This window comes from Ambystoma mexicanum, chromosome 12, assembly GCF_040938575.1.
Source record: "Ambystoma mexicanum isolate Mex_15411 chromosome 12, UKY_AmexF1_1, whole genome shotgun sequence".
NCBI lineage: Eukaryota > Metazoa > Chordata > Amphibia > Caudata > Ambystomatidae > Ambystoma > Ambystoma mexicanum.
Window position 1 is genome coordinate 11782292 of NC_090936.1, and position 17160 is coordinate 11799451.

At 45.5% G+C, this 17160-nt stretch overlaps 1 protein-coding gene across 7 annotated transcripts in view; it reads right to left on the minus strand.

Annotated features, from left to right (window-relative positions):
- Positions 1-17160, minus strand: part of PCLO (piccolo presynaptic cytomatrix protein) — an 854190-nt gene that overhangs the window by 257868 nt on the left and 579162 nt on the right. The window lies entirely within an intron of this gene.

A 17160-nucleotide genomic window follows, 5' to 3' on the forward strand; every position in this document is an offset into this window, starting at 1 on the left:
AAATCAATTCAAATTTCAGTGAGACGCCGCTCTTTCCCTAAAAGCAAGAAGCTGATATCCCACAATTTTAATGAGAAAGTCCATATTCGGATGGAGAATGAAGGCCCTCATTATAAGTTTGCCAATATGCCTGCCGGTAATTCTGGCTGGAAACCTACCTACCGTTTAAACTGCCTGGTAGCCTGGTATTACTGGGATATTACATGTGGCGGAATTGGCAGTAAATCCCCATTCCATGGACTCCATTGAGGGGGTTGCCGGTATTACCAGCATCGGTAATACCGGTGCAGTAATATCTGAATTTGTTTTCTGGTGGGGTCCTGATTTACCTCCACTTAGTGGCTGGAGGTAAATCAGTGACCCCAATGGCAAACCTGTGGTTTGATGGTGTGGTAAAACTGCCGGTAATGGATTTACCAGCACTATTACCGCATCGCCAAACCGATAATGACCCCTTAAGTATTTCTTAAGAAATTTGGTCCTAGAAGCAAACTCCTCAGCATAAATGAATGTTTTAATTAATGATGAAATATAGGTCATCAAAGTCTTTAAGCACTGTCTTAAAGCACTGTCAGTTGCAAATTAAAATAGGATACATTGACATGCAATTGACGTCAATCCATATATCAGCAAAAAAAAAGTAGTCTAGCAAGAGGACACTGTTCTAGAGCTTGGCAAGAGCTGCCCCCAAGACCACTTCAACCCTCGTCTGTGTTCAGACAAGAGTGCACAAGCACAAGTCAGGCCACAGAACTATTACACTTAATACCGCCAGAGAGAGCAAGCTTTCTAAAGAGCAGAGCTTTCTCAAGTATTTCATGTGAATGTAGGAAAGGCAAATAAGGAATATTAATGTCAGGTATTTCTATAGATGTTTATTTAAAGGAAGTAAGTGGGTGGGGACTGTGATAAATCAGTGATGCTTCCTCCCAGAAACCTGGTCTGGGAACCCTCTCATGTGGCCAGAAACAGGCAGAAACTTCATGATTTTGACCCTGCGGGAGGATCACATGGGGGGACAGACAAGGAAGACTGGGAAACCCCCCGGTTTAATGTTCATCGTAAAACCACACTTTCGATAACTATTTGCCAAACTGCAGAAGTTAAAAGAGCTAACTTTGCTGAATAGGACTACAAGTCCCATAATCCCAGGACTACTGGTATCAGGAAGAGGGCTGAAGAGGCATGCTGTAGCATTAGTCAGGCAATCAAGCCTAACAGCCCACACCTAAAGGAACCTGGGAGGCATGAAGGGCCCCTCAGGTGCAGGCGATTGGAAGGAGCTGGAACTATGACCGAATGCATGCTGTAGCAGTAGAACCATATGGAAGAAGGCACAAGGCTGGCAAATGAAGAAGAAGTGGGGCAATAGAATGGACGCTGGAACGTGGTGACATCAGATTTCACCTGCTTGTAATGACAGGGTTCTGTTCCCCCAAACTCTGAAGTTCAGAGGTTGTGCAGTGGAAGGCATGCAGGAGAGCTGTCTTTCCCCATCTGAGCCAGATTGCTGTGGTTGCTGCACAGAGAACGTGCTGGAGACCGAGGTGAGGAGCATATGTCAGGCTGTGGGTCTCAGGAGCGAGGGGGGCTCCAGAACATTGTGGCTGGACCAGAGACACCTGCACATAGGAAGGGTAACAGTCCCTAAGAAGCCAGAAACTGTAGAAGCTGTGTCAGAAGTTATCGAAGCAGTGCAACACAAACAGCAAGTGTTAAAGAAGCTGGTGATTGAAGCCTGGCCTTCTAATAGCGAGTAGAAGTTGTTTGTTGAAGCTGTGATACCTAAACAATGAAAATGTTCTCCCAAAGAAAACCTTCCCTTTATGGCAAAGATCCTACAGCAAATCTTGATATCTCAATTTCAACCCCATATTAGATCATCTTAGATTTTGCACCCCGTCAAGAGCAGCTTCAGGACTCAAATGGACTGAAAAGTCTTGCCAGTGTAGCACGCGTGTCTTCAAATACACTGTGGTCGCAATGTAGACATGATATAGACTGACCTACAGCATTCAATGTGATCAAGCCATAAGACTTTGGTCAGTGGCCATTGGCAGGTCAGGTACAGCCTCGAAACGCTGCTTGTCCACGCTCTCTGACACAATGTTGCCCATTTACGTGCCACAGTTAGAGGGTCCCTTTCACATCACGTCCCGTGGGGTGCCACAATGCTTTTCATAGTCACCACTAATCTTAAAGCACTGCCATCATGTATTAATCTTAGGAATTCCACTTTTAGGCTGAAACCTAAACTCCCGGATATAACTGAACGAGAGCGAATGTTCCCATCTCAGTGTTTATTTTACCGGCTTGGAAACCTATCTAGAAGTGATGCAACAGAAACGATCTAGGGTCCGGCGCAGTGAAGCAGACATGCTCCCGATAAGCGCTCGGCTAAGCTCCGAGGCAAACCTCGTTTGGACCCAGAACACTGGGGTTTTCTTTGTGTGGTACTGGTCTTGAGTGAACAGCACTTTGAAGGTTGTGAACTGTGGATCCCCATTTATCATTAAAATGTAAAAATACCATTGACATCAAACACATGCAGGGGCTTGATAATGGTACTTCTGCTGTCCTTAGGCTAGTTTCCATCCTGAGACATGCCAAGGGAGATTAGCACCCTGGCAGGGATCCAGCCAATCAGGTGGCTGGGAACGCAGGCGGACACTGTGCTCAATGTATGGGTTCTGTATTGCTGAAATGTAGAAAACAAAGTTTCAGTAAATTACGTTCATTCGATAGCTCTAGTCCACCATGCTTGTTATATTTCACTGATTTCTAGGGAGATGTTTTTGACACCTGAAGTATTTCAATGATGATTATGGCCCTTGATCTGTTCCTTTCTTGCCATTCTTGCTTGTTATCGTAAATGCAGAACTACAGGTACCAGAATTCCATGAACGCAGACGGACTGGGTGGGTCAGGACGAGGTCAGTCAATGTAGAGGCTCCATTTACTTCTCAGATGCTAAGTTAACCTCACTTCCGGTGCCTGGGGACCCAGAATTCACCATGTTGAGAGACTAGGCCTCCCACAGCACTTTGAGGTTGCAAATATTCTCTGTGTCGAAAGCATCATCTTTCCAGTCAATGTGGCAGGAGGCCGGTGCATTTGGCACTTTCAAAAGGTCAGATGAAGCAGAACGAACTTCCCTTCCTTAGATGGACATGCAGAAGGCTCGCCAACTTTCTGAGTCGTCGATAAGTAAATGAATGGAAGCGTGGTCTTCCTCTGCCTTGGGTCCCAAGCTCTGGAATCACACCCTAAGCTCCTCCCAGTTCTAGATCTCGTGCCATTAGGAATGAGCTTCAATTTGTACTGTTTGTGCATTGCATTTCTAAAGGGTGTAGGCACAGTAGTGGTTGAGAGAGACTGTGCACGCCCTGTCTGCAGTAATACAATCAGAATCTCTTGTACCCGCCGGAAGAACACGGTTATTTGCTATTTTTTAAAGGTCAGAAATGATGGAAACGCACCACTGGTAAGAACAGAACAAGACCTGGAAACAGAAACCTAATTAATCTCCGGCATGATTAGGTTTCCTTTTCAGCTGTGCCGCTATGCCACTTACACACCGCACAGTTAGACGCTTTATCTCCTGACTCATGGGGTTAATGATCCGAAGTTTGCTGATCAACTTAAGCCAAAGATTGCAGTTGATGTTTCCAGCCAATGCTCTAATCCGTGGAAGTCTTCCGTGTGGCCTTCTTGTTTTGGAATCTGTTGCAGCTGGCACCACAAAATCTGGGCTTTCTTCTGGACCAGCAGTCATTTATTTATTTATTTATTTATTTATTTATCACTGATTTATAAAGTGCTGAGTTTGAACACAGTCACTGTTCATTGTCTTGTCAGTTGCGACTACTTGGAGACACCTCGGAGGCTGCATTGTTTGATCTTTCCGCCTTGCTAGGTAACTGGGTTCCAATGGGTTAACACAGCTATCTCCAGGTCTGATTATGCAACCAAGGGCAACAAGCACGCCATGCCAACTATCTGGTCAGACATTTGCAAGAAGTGAAGAACGCTGCAGACCGCCTGTTAACTGGCAGCCACCATGTTCTTCCAACTTACCATGTGATGGACCGGTGTTCCTACCTGAATGGCGTTGCGCCTGGGCACTGCAGCTTTACTCACGGCTTCACTGGAGACTCGCCGACACTCCACGACGAGCGCGACTCCTACGCCACTGCAGGGGCATCGGTGCCCACAATCACGTGACGACTTAACCGCCATGCGATGACGCACGATCGGGAAACACTGGGCTAGTTAAACGCCTCTAGGCTACTGTTCATTGCTTCTCAGCTGTTTTGGTGAGTGGAGTGTTATGGATTTTGGCACTACGCCACTAATTGCTTTTTGGACCACTGGATTGCCCTTGGACTACACTTTTGGATTTGGACACTTGAATTCTTTGGAACTTGGACTTTGGATTTTGGCTTCTGGAACGTTTTTGGATTTCCTCTTTGGTATTGCCCCCCCCCCCCCCGATTCCTTTTCTTGTGTTCCTTGTACTTAACCGTGCCCTTGTGCCCCCTGGGAACAGCATTCTTTCCCTAGCTGTGTCCTCGTTCCGACCGGGCTTAGGTACTTCCTTCCCTTCCTTCCACCCACCCCATCGGCCTAACTTCTCTCCAGAGTGGCACAGGTAGAGCCAGGGATGGCGGGTCTTGTTCCTGGGTCTATTTTGTGCAAGTACCTTCTCCTCTATTGTCAGCTAGATACTGCCTGGTGGTGGCGTCCTTTGCCATAACTTTTGCCCCATTGGTTGGCCAGAGAGTTCAATTCTCATTGCTCTGGCGGACCCACGGGGAGGCAGGCCCCTTAGTTCACCTGGGACATCAGTCACGACAGCAGCCAATCTTGTTGACCGGCAGCTAACCTGGTGACCATGACACACCCGCTCTCTGCAGTGGCTGCCGGGGCAGTGTTTGGCATTGCTCAGAAGGCCATGTAGAATCTGCTGCTCCATTCTTTCTGTCAAGGTCATGTGACCATATCCATGCATGCCGTCTTAGGCTCTCCATCCTAGCACGCTTCCACACTGTCATGGGCAAAGTGAGCTGCATCGGTACTCAGTCCTTCCCCTGATTGCATCATGTTCTCAATAAGAAGCAGACACAGAATTTTAAATCATTTTAGACCTCAAATCTCTCAGGGGTCACCAAAAACTCTTCTGTGGCGGCACTTGGCAGTTTGCTGTTGGACCCTTACCAAACTGATGGTGGACGTCTGTGCAGAATAAGTAACAAAGTGAATGGCACTGGTGACGCTGGTGCGCGTCTGTTCCCACCACCACAGTCCTTAGGATCATCACGATTGCCGTCATCCTCACCTTCACCTACGCTGAAGTACCAGACCCTGGGCAGGCGACAGTGAGAACATAGGCAGGTGTAGAGCAGAACTGAACATGGAGAGCCGTGCAGTACACAGCACTTTGCAAGCCCTTACTAAGTCGTGGCCATGGTGCCTCATGCCATGCAGAGAGCCACATGAGATGAGATGCTCGTGTTACTACCGTTTTATTGTGGTCCTACTTCTGTGCCTATGGCCTGTTCTGTTTTTTATTTTTATTTAATCTGGTCACGCTAATCACAGGCAGTCCTGGTCACGACAGGTAAATTGCAGTGCACCTGGACTCCGATAGTATACACAATGGATGTACTTGAACTCTGTGTGCTGTGTGTGTACGTGTGCGGAGGCCCACATTAGTGGCGGGGCCCTGTCCCAAAGCCCTTTGCCTCGAAGCCCTCCGGGCCTCCGATGTGTAGGAATGAGGCTACTTCTCCCACCGGCTCACTTCAAGTAGGGTCGCACTTCCGGCTCCTACCGCTAAGACCTGCAGATGCTGCTTGACGTCATTTCCGCTCTTTCTCAGCTGATCAGCACGAAGGCTGGGTGCAGCCAGTTCATGTTTGCTGGGACTTGGCATTCATTTCATCGTCTGTACAGTGGAGAAATCCTTCAGCCACCTCAAGGACGAAAGTCAGGAAAACCGCAGTCCAAACTGATGGGATTTCGCTGCCGAAATAATAGCAAGGCTCATGCTCCCAAATGCAGGGGAAAAAACATCAATACGCCATTACACAAATTACAGCGACGTGCAGTGGAGTGTGGCGGTGCTCACGACTCCACTGCACACACGAGCACTTGTAAACACATTTTTCATTACCAAGCTCATTTGATGAGAAAACTGGAGGCCATTTCGTTTTGTTGTCCCTTTATTAGCTGCGGAAAGTCCAAAAGCATTTATTTCAATAGTATAAACAATAGCAAACCATACAAAATTGCTAAAACATGTATTTTATTGGTTTTAGTGCTCCCCCTTTCTCGTTCAGTGTTTTAGGTGGACTTGGTGCTAAACTGGGCGGTGTCCGGACATTTATTTTCGACGAAATGTCTGGCAACCAAGCTGGGCATAGTACAGAAGAAAAGAAAGGATCGGACCGGACGCATTCTCAGAGCGGTGGTGCGGCGGTGCGGCCCGAACCGTCTGCATTGTGGAGATTGCGGAACGACGCAAATCGGTGCGTCGCAAAGAGGATAGGAAAACACCTGGACGCATAGCCAAAGGTCCGCCCCATCGTAAAAGGCGAATACTCCAAATTATTAGCCACCATTTAAATGAAGGATTTGCAATTTTCAAATTATAAGTCTTCAGCTAGAACCCCACTCCCGTTGCTCACGAGAAATACCTGTTCATATTCTAAAATTCCATAATGGTCAACTCCTGAGCTTTACAGCTTTTTGTAATCTTACTGCTGTATATAGAAAACTTCAAGACTGTATTTCTAAGAAAATATGGGCACATTTAACACATATGCAGTTTTTCTGATGTATTATTTCTAAAAACCACAACACATTAAATCATACAAATTGTGTGCAAAAAGGGATTAGTAAACAGTGCTTAGTTTTGAATGATAAAACACCTACGTTTATAGCTTGCTGTGGCAAGTCTTCGTTGGGAGTATATTTTCAACTGTTAATTTTAAATATTTTTGTGTACATGAGGTAAATTAATTGTTGTAATGTTTCCAAAAAATTCCAAACACACTCATTGCATAGTCCAATTTCATATGTAACATCATATCTTACAACTTCCCATGAGATCGGTTATTCCATCATATCTCTATGTTCTTTCCTTAAAAAACATCAATCGGGTACAAAATTGTCAACACTCATGTGTTTCGGCCCTTCCTGGCAAAATCTGTTCATCCACCACGGTTTGGTTGATAGATAAATAGGTCAATCAGATCAATAGCTAATTTTATGAACATCATAAACCAATCATTCAGCCCCTTGGCTACTTCATTGGGTTTCTTCTTCTCTCATGCAGGGAGTACAGCTTAATCTTTGTCTTCTTAATCGCTGCAATTTCTTGCTTGTTTCGTTCGAGTGTTCCCCGGCATTGCTCGCACGTCGGCCAGCCATCTCCTCAAACGAAACAAGCAAGTGGTGATGCAGGAATAGGATGAGGAGGGGAAAAATCAGGTGGACTTCAAACATCTAGAGGTCGCTGAATAAGTATCAGCAGGAAAGAAAGTATCAAAAGATTCAACTGTGACATGCAAGAAGTTAAGCAGCAATTATGGTTAGGACAAAGATTACTCCATACTCCCTGCACGAGAGAAGAAGAAACCCAATGAAGTAGCTAACGGGCTTAATGATTCATTCAAGATGTTTATAAAATTAACTTTTGTCCTGATGAAGCCCTATTTATCTTTCAACAAAACCATGGTGGATGAACAGATTTTACTACGAAGAGTCGAAATGCCCAAGTGTCGACATTGTTTTATCAGATTAATGTTTTTTAAGGAAAGAAAATAAAGATTTGATAGAATAACCGATTTTGAGGGAAGTTGTATGATATGTTACAAATGAAATAGGACTATGCAATAAGGGTTTGAAAACATTTTTGAGACATTGCAACAAACAATGTAACTCATGTCCACAAAATTATGTAAAATGTACATTTGAAAATATACTCCCAACAAAGGCTTGCCACAGCAAGCTATAAACTTAGGTGTTGTATCATTCAAAATCAAGCACTGTTTAGCAACCCCTCCTTTGCACACAATTTGTATGATTGAATGCATTGTGGTTTTTAGAAATAATAAATCAGAAAAACTGTACATGTGTTGAAAATGATTAGATTTGAATATATTTTCTTATAAAAAAAAACAGTCCAGAGTTTTCTGTATACAGCAATAAGATTACAAAAAGCTGTAAAGTTCACGAGTTGACCATTATGGAATGTTATGATATGAACAGGAGGAGACGGTACTGTATGTTTTTTTAATAATTTTTCTGATATTACAAATCCCAGTTTGAACGCCCACCCCCCCCAAAAAAAATAGGATAGACAAGTAATTAAACTCATGAGAAATAAATCGACCATGATTCATGCAAGTGACCATTTCAAAGAAAAAAACGGAATTGAATAACAGAGAGCCACCATCTGTGTACATTTTGCAGAACTACCACCATGACTGTAACACAAATGTGACTCAGACAACACAGTGTGTCACTGTTCTGACAATACAGTGTGTGACATGGACTTTGTGTATTAGAAGTTGAAGACAATGCCTTTTCTCAACTTTAAAAAAACAACAAAAAAACGATTAGCACCCGGGTAAGAATGCCCTGCTGCTAATAGCAATAAACTCCTCAAGGAGGGGGAGAAAACAGGGTCTGATAATTTCCCAGGGCTCACATTAAGGCACTCACAAATTTGGTCCTAGGACATTACATGACCCGTAATGCCCGCATCCGTCAGGTGTACACCTTAATTATTATGCTAGTTCTGGATTGAGTTGTGAAGGCTGTATAGGGGGATCAAAACATCATTGAAAAGAGGCAAAGTTTACAAAGAATATTTAATTCCCCTGGAGAACATGGGAGTAACGATTCAGGCATATTAATGAGCAACCCCAGAAATTGAGTCCGCACTTATGAAAGTCGAGCATTTCCAAATGTGAGAAACCTGAAGGTGTGTCACCCACTAGCCCCGGGTATCTGTCATCCCGGTGGCCAGGGCACAGCCATCGTTACTGGATCCAGTTCCTGGGGGTGGACCAGTACAGGAGGATCACCTGGATGGGGGGTCTTTGGGGAGTGGAAGTGGGACACCGAAGGATGAGATGCTGTATCTGCTTCCTTATGACACCTTTTCCCCAGCCTACCCAGTAGGATACTTAGAAACTCTACCCCCCACCATTTCCAACATGAACACTTTCTCACAGCGTGTTCCAACATGAACACTTTCTCACAGCGTGAACGACAATGAACTAAAACCCGCGCCGTTTACCTGACATGTCCCAAAACAAGAGTCAGACAATTACTGACAAATACACACACCTGACTACCCTTTCCCTAAAAGGCAGAGCACAAGAGCACACTCCGAGCAATGGCAAACGCATGAGGAAGTAGCCATTCTAGGACGGCAGTTCAAATGGTGAAGAAAGGCAACAAGACCTGAAAGGACGTCAAGGAGGGAGTTGCCCTTGCCCTTTTCAACCCAGGCGCGCATAAACTCTGATGAAAGAAACTTAAGACCCGGAATTGCAGCTGCACATGGTGTGACGGATCGCAGCGGTACATGGCACCCTCCCACACTGATAGCCAGGACGGGGAGATGAGGTTGCCATCATGGTACTGTCCTTGGCTCCTGCCGGCAAAGGAATTGCCAATGACAGTAAGAAGAGAATTAGACAAGAGATCTTTTGTGAACACATTTGTACCAGAGATAATGTTGTACGGCAATACAAGGGCGTCCAGTCAAAGGTCTCCGGCTGGTACCCCTCTTTTGAATAAAGAGACTATCGAATATTAGGAAGAAAGAAACCAATGAGTACCAAGAGGCCATAGGGAAGGCCAGTATAGACAGTTTAGGGTGGAGCCAACTCCCTTGTACAATCGAAAGTCCTTAACCCATTGCCGAAGTTTTTGACATTGTGAAACAGGCGTTTGCGCCTGGCTGAAGGAAACACTGTGCGAACTGTGAATGTGTGAAACCTGACTGGGGGCTAAGAGAAGGCCTGACTGAGGGTTTAAGAGAAAGCCTGACTGGAGGCTTAAGTGAAAGCATGACTGGGGGCTGGAAAACCAAGGGAAGCGATTCCTGCATAGTGTTAAAACACCAATGAACATTGTGATGGTAAGTGTGAACCCGACTGAAGGATGTCCACAGTGAGTGGCTGGTCTGAACCCGACTGAGGGAGGCTGTCAATTGCGAGAAGGATCAGAGCCCGGCTGAGTGGAATTCAAGGGTGACAGGTAGCCACCCCACGTAAGGATTACCTGGAGGAACACTTTATTTTGTTGTTTTGCCGTATCAGGTTCTCTGAAGCAGGCGACTGCACGAGAAGAGACTTAAGCACAGAAGGCCCCGATACTGAGAAAAGGAACTGTAATCTTGTGCTGTAGTCGAGAGTCCCACCTTGTCCCGTGCTAAAAACGTGGGGAAGGGAGAGCACGGCCATAACATGCTGACTTATCATTTTGTGAACACTCATTTCTTTTCTGGTGACTATTACCCCACACTATTTTGTAGCATAGCGGTAAGGATTGGCAATAGGTTTATTAGTATAGGCCCTTTTATTTTAACAGACTCCACTAGGACTGCCTTATTATTATTTGCTAGTCATAGCTCCCTCCCATCCTTAGATATAGGTTTAGATTAGACGTTTATCTCACCCACTTTACAGTTTAATAAACACCCGTGAACTGTGATCATTTGTGTCTGTTTTACTTTGATGCCATGCCTTCCTCACACAAGCCATGTCCAAAGACTGACTTTCCGTGCCATACCTCAGGAAAACCCATAACAAGCACATGCAACAGAACATGGGCCAAGACCCACAACTAACCAAACTTATGGACTCCAGTCCACAAGTGGAACATGGTCAAAAAGCATCCCAGAATGCAACATAGCTCAAGGGCACCCGGGATGTCAGAGAGGTTACATGAAAATACAGGCACATGCCAAAAACCTACAAAAGAAACATGTTCTCTATGGACTGGAAGAGGTCTGATGTGACTCACCATAAGAGTCGAGCATCATATGAAACATCCACGCTTGACAAGGTGTCTGACGTGAGAGCATGGCAAGGGCTAATCGCACGCTATCTTTCCAATCTGATAATCAGCAAAGCAGACATTATTCCTAGAAGAACTGGTTTCACAGAACAGCAAGAAGGGCTCATTTAATCAATATAAAATTAAATAAGTGATACATATAGAATCGTGCAATATTCCTTCAACCTTCTGGTCATCCATGATTTACACATCAATTGGATGTGCCATGGTCGGTTATGTTAAGCTCCTGTTAAACCATGGAAGAAGCAGCAGAAATTCAGAATATAATCCAGCTGTATCTTATCAAGGCAAACCCTCGAAGAGTGGAACCCCAGCCAGTCTGCAAAGGGGCAAACCCAGGGCTTCCAATACTTGAACAGGAACTCCTTTCAACCATTAGTAATAGGAAAATATACCATACTCGTATAAAGCTAGAGAAAGCCACTCTTCTTTGTGAGATCGGAACAGGAACCAAAATGTGTTCTGAAGATCATACCGAGAACTGTTCTTGGAATCTTAGCTATTGGAGGGTCAATGCATCAACTCTTAGACATGAAAGACTCTGGCCAGAATCCATCTGTTAGGACGGGATCCCCAGACTCATATCGCGTGTTCCAACCAATGAGGCAGCTATCGCGAATGGCTACAAATGAATCCTATTGACTCACACCATCGAGACCTTGATGTCCCTGAAATCCTGTAAAGGAATTTGCTGACAAAGTACAGTCCATGCTCAGAGCAGACCTGATACATCTACAGGTGCAGCATTGCAGGGGAATGGGAGCACCGTTGTAGAAAGAACCAACAAATCCAGAGATGTAAATCCTGCCATGATGACGAAAAACGCATAGCCCAGATAGGAAATCAGTGTCACCGCTACACACATGATTAAATAACCTATAGCTTTGAACACAGGATTTCCATCAAGGAGATTATAGGCCGTGATATACAAGATATTGGTGCTTAAGCCCACACATACTTAAGGCAGATATGAAATCCTCCCACTAGTCTCCCATTGGCCCAAAGTAATTCAGCAGAAACGAGCCCATATCGATGAAGCAAATTAAACACAGGCAACAGCTACTGCCTAGGCCAAGTGAGTTGGAACATATGTAATATGTTAAGAAGGGATCTACTGTGTTGCAGACATCCTTACCATAACCCACGCATACCATCTGTGTATAACTAACAGCTTTTCATCTACCAGAGGCTATTTACAGAGATGGATGCTGTTTGGAGGCAGGTGGTTATGTCATCAATTGCCACTGCCCCTCCCCTGATCCAATAGCGTGCAAGTGAGTAACATTACTCACCAAGGCAACCATACCCTCCTTATCCCAGGCAGGTACACCAGAAGATGGACATGACCAAAGCTAGGGATGGCAACTATAAGCAAACAGACAACAAAACAATAAATGTGCATGCATTAGACACAAAGCAGTTGTTCACTCAACATGAAGAACACAAACACTAAGTAATATATGCATTCATGCATGAAGAATATGAATATGGCATCCATAAAACATACAGAATACTAACATAAGCAATGAATACGCTCAAGGAACTATATGGGAATAAAGCTCACTCACAGAGAAACGCAAGAGTAACAGGCAGCCATCTTTCCCAAATATTATTTGCAACCCGCTTCTAAGTAAACAAAAGGACTAAAGGCTTCACGAGAACTCAAAATGCGGAAATAACAAAATACAGATCCCTACATAGCCCAGACAGTAGCTAGAAACCCAAGCCAAGGTTGCCATGAAAAAGGGAGAATAGGCACATTGCAGTGGCAGCACAAGATAACAATTGTGATGTCTTTTTACATTTATCAATTTAGAGGTGATGTCAGGAGGAGCCACCAGACAAGTATAATCCAATCAGAACATTAACCCTCTTAGAATGTATGTGTGGTCAATCCCCTTAACCAATCCCCTTAACCGGTAGGTTTGGTTGACTAAGTTTACAGTATATCAGCTGTGATAATGTGTTGTCTTTGATAAGCACTCTGAGAGTATGGAGATTTGTATGCTGTTCCTGCTTTATCCAGATAAAGCTGGGTTTTGCCTTGCACCTTTTCTATTTCCATTCTTGAGTTTGGTTTGATCTGGCTCCAGAACCTCTGTGTAATTTTTGAACTTTCCAGGCCATCTTAACAATGCAACATCCCACTGCCTCTTCCCGGCACCTGCCCTACTTTCAGAAGCACCTGCGCTTAAATGCCTTGGTCGGAAGAAGCTGGATTCCTCTGGATACCCCCCACCCCCAATGGGAAAGGGATTCTCCACAGAATACCATAACAAGCCCTTCTAAAGAGCTAACGATAAAGCGATGGGCATGCCACCACAGCAACAGACCAAGCCACCCCCCACAACCACCAAAGATCCATTTTATTTCAAATACATTTACATATGCTTTTTCATCATGCACTAACTTATTATTTTCCTACAGAACCCAATCACCAAAGAACTTTGGGACATGTCCTTCCCCTCCTGTTTGCAGAATGATTGCCCACCTCATATGACTGACACGCACCTATGCTATCGCAAAACATTCTTCCCGATCTGCATCCCTCCCTCTCTGTATGTGTTTATAGCCACTATTTCCAGCCCACCCATCCTCTTATCTTCCCCCCACTCCTGTTCTTTCCTTCAGCAGACTAAGATCTGGATGCACCTGTTGGCAGCATAATACGCCACTCTATGGACCAGACCATGCATACACCACTCTACGACCAGACCATGCATATGCCACTCTATGGACCAGACCATACATACGCCACTCTATGGACCAGACCATGCATACACCACTCTACGACCAGACCATGCATATGCCACTCTATGGACCAGACCATGCATACACCACTCTATGGACCAGACCATGCATATGCCACTCTATGGACCAGACCATGCATACACCACTCTACGACCAGACCATGCATATGCCACTCTATGGACCAGACCATGCATACACCATTCTATGGACCAGACCATGCATACGCCACTCTATGACTAGACCATGCATATGCCACTCTATGGCCAGATCATGCATACACCACTCTACGACCAGACCATGCATATGCCACTCTATGGACCAGACCATACATACGCCACTCTATGGACCAGACCATGCATACACCACTCTACGACCAGACCATGCATATGCCACTCTATGAACCAGACCATACATACGCCACTCTATGGACCAGACCATGCATACGCCACTCTACGACCAGACCATGAATATGCCACTCTATGGACCAGACCATGCATACACCACTCTATGGACCAGACCATGCATATGCCACTCTATGGACCAGACCATGCATACGCCACTCTACGACCAGACCATGCATATGCCACTCTATGGACCAGACCATACATACGCCACTCTATGGACCAGACCATGCATACACCACTCTACGACCAGACCATGCATATGCCACTCTATGGACCGGACCATGCATACACCACTCTATGGACCAGACCATGCATATGCCACTCTATGGACCAGACCATACATACACCACTCTACGACCAGACCATGCATATGCCACTCTATGGACCAGACCATGCATACACCACTCTATGGACCAGACCATGCATACGCCACTCTATGACTAGACCATGCATATGCCACTCTATGGCCAGATCATGCATACACCACTCTATGGACCAGACCATGCATATGCCACTCTATGGACCAGACCAGGAATACGGCACTCTATGACCAGACCACACATATGCCATTCTATGACCAGACCATGCACATGCCACTGTATGGACCAGACCATGCACATGCCACTGTATGGACCAGACCATGCATATGCCACTCTATGGACCAGACCATGCATACGCCACTCTATGGACCAGACTATGCATACACCACTCTATGGCCAGACCATGCATACGCCACTCTATGGACCAGACCATGCAAATGCCACTCTATGGACCAGACCAGGCACACGGCACTCTATGGACCAGACCACGCATATGCCACTCTATGACCAGACCATGCACATGCCACTGTATGGACCAGACCATGCATACTCCATGGACCAGACCATGCATACACCACTCCATGGACCAGACCATGCATACACCACTCCATGGACCAGACCATGCATATGCCACTCCATGGACCAGACCATGCATATGCCACTCTATGGCCAGACCATGCATACACCACTCTATGGACCAGACCATGCATACACCACTCTATGGACGAGATCATGCATACGACACTCTATGGACCAGACTGTGCATATGCCACTCTATGGACCAGACTATGCATATGACACCCTATGAATAGAACATGCATACGTCACTCTATGGGCCAGACCAGGGATATGCCACTCTATGGGCCAGACCAGGGATGTGCCACTCTATGGGCCAGCCCATGCATACACCACTCTATGGCCCAGAGCATGCATTTGCCACTCTATGACCAGACCATGCATACGCCACTCTATGGACGAGATCATGCATATGCCACTCTCTGACCAGAGCATTACGCCGCTCTATGGCGCAGACTATGCATATGACACCCTATGACTAGAACATGCATACGTCACTCTATGGGCCAGACCAGGGATATGCCACTCTATGGGCCAGACCAGGGATGCGCCACTCTATGGGCCAGCCCATGCATACGCCACTCTATGGCCCAGAGCATGCATTTGCCACTCTATGACCAGACCATGCATACGCCACTCTATGGCCCAGACCATGCATATGCCACTCTATGGACGAGATCATGCATATGCCACTCTCTGACCAGAGCATTATGCCACTCTATGGCGCAGACTATGCATATGACACCCTATGACTAGAACATGCATACGTCACTCTATGGGCCAGACCAGGTATACACCACTCTATGGACCAGACCATGCATACACACTCTTTGGACCAGACCATGCATAAGCCACTCTATGGACCAGACGAGGCATAGACCACTCTATGGACCAGACCATGCATACACCACTCTATGGACCAGACCATGCATACACCACTCTATGGACCAGACCATGCATACACACTCTTTGGACCAGACCATGCATAAGCCACTCTATGGACCAGACGAGGCATACACCACTCTATGGACCAGACCATGCATACACCACTCTATGGACCAGACCATGCATACGACACTATGGACTATACTATGAACTCTCGAACTACTATGAAATAACATCAATAAATCAAGTAAACTTTCGTTTTCTTTGATATACACAATGAAAAACAAAAGCATTTACAGTATAAACATCCACAAGTGAGAAAGGAAAATAGACAGCACTTGGATGGATCATGCAGTAGCCCACTCTCTAGAGGTAAGCGGGTCTCACTTAGCGGTACTTAAATTAAAGGGGAAAGGATATTGCAAATGGAAGAGGTGCAACATGGTAAGAAACAAGAAAAAAGAGGTGGGAACAAAATTGTCTCTTTAACACTCCAGAAAGTCACCCCAAATCTTCCTGCATTTCTCCTCGAACTCATGCCACTGAACTCGCTCTTCATGTTGGAGAAAATGTTTTTCAGTTCCCCAACTTCATTCAGAGAGTCAGAGCAGTGGGTCAGTGGGTCACAGACCCATTCACGCATCACAAAGTAAACCCTGAGAGCAGGAGAAGCACTCCATTTTCCATAGTGGTTCACCCGAGTTATTTTAAGACTTGTACAACCGTCTGAAACCCAGACTAGTTTGTCATCATCCTCAGGTGAAACAGTTTGGAACCCATCCATTCTGAGTCCCCTCTGCTGTGCTGGTCTTAAGCCACCACTCTGAAACCGTTCCATGATTTACTAAAACATTCTTTCTGCCTGTGTTGCACAGATATTAAAGTGTTGCCTGTCTTTCTAGTGTCCCAGTTTAAAGAATTGATCCAGTCACAAGGCCAATAGCGCGGTACCTGAAGAACTGGCCAGTGTTGGGTGCACGTGTTGCCCAGCGGGACAGTTTCATGGGGCCAAGGACGGTTCCGCACTTACGTTTGGCCAATGTGACTGGGACAAAGTTTTATAAGCACGCAGCAATGGCCACACATTTTTTTTAAATTCTTTTAATGGATGCAAGTTCCGAATT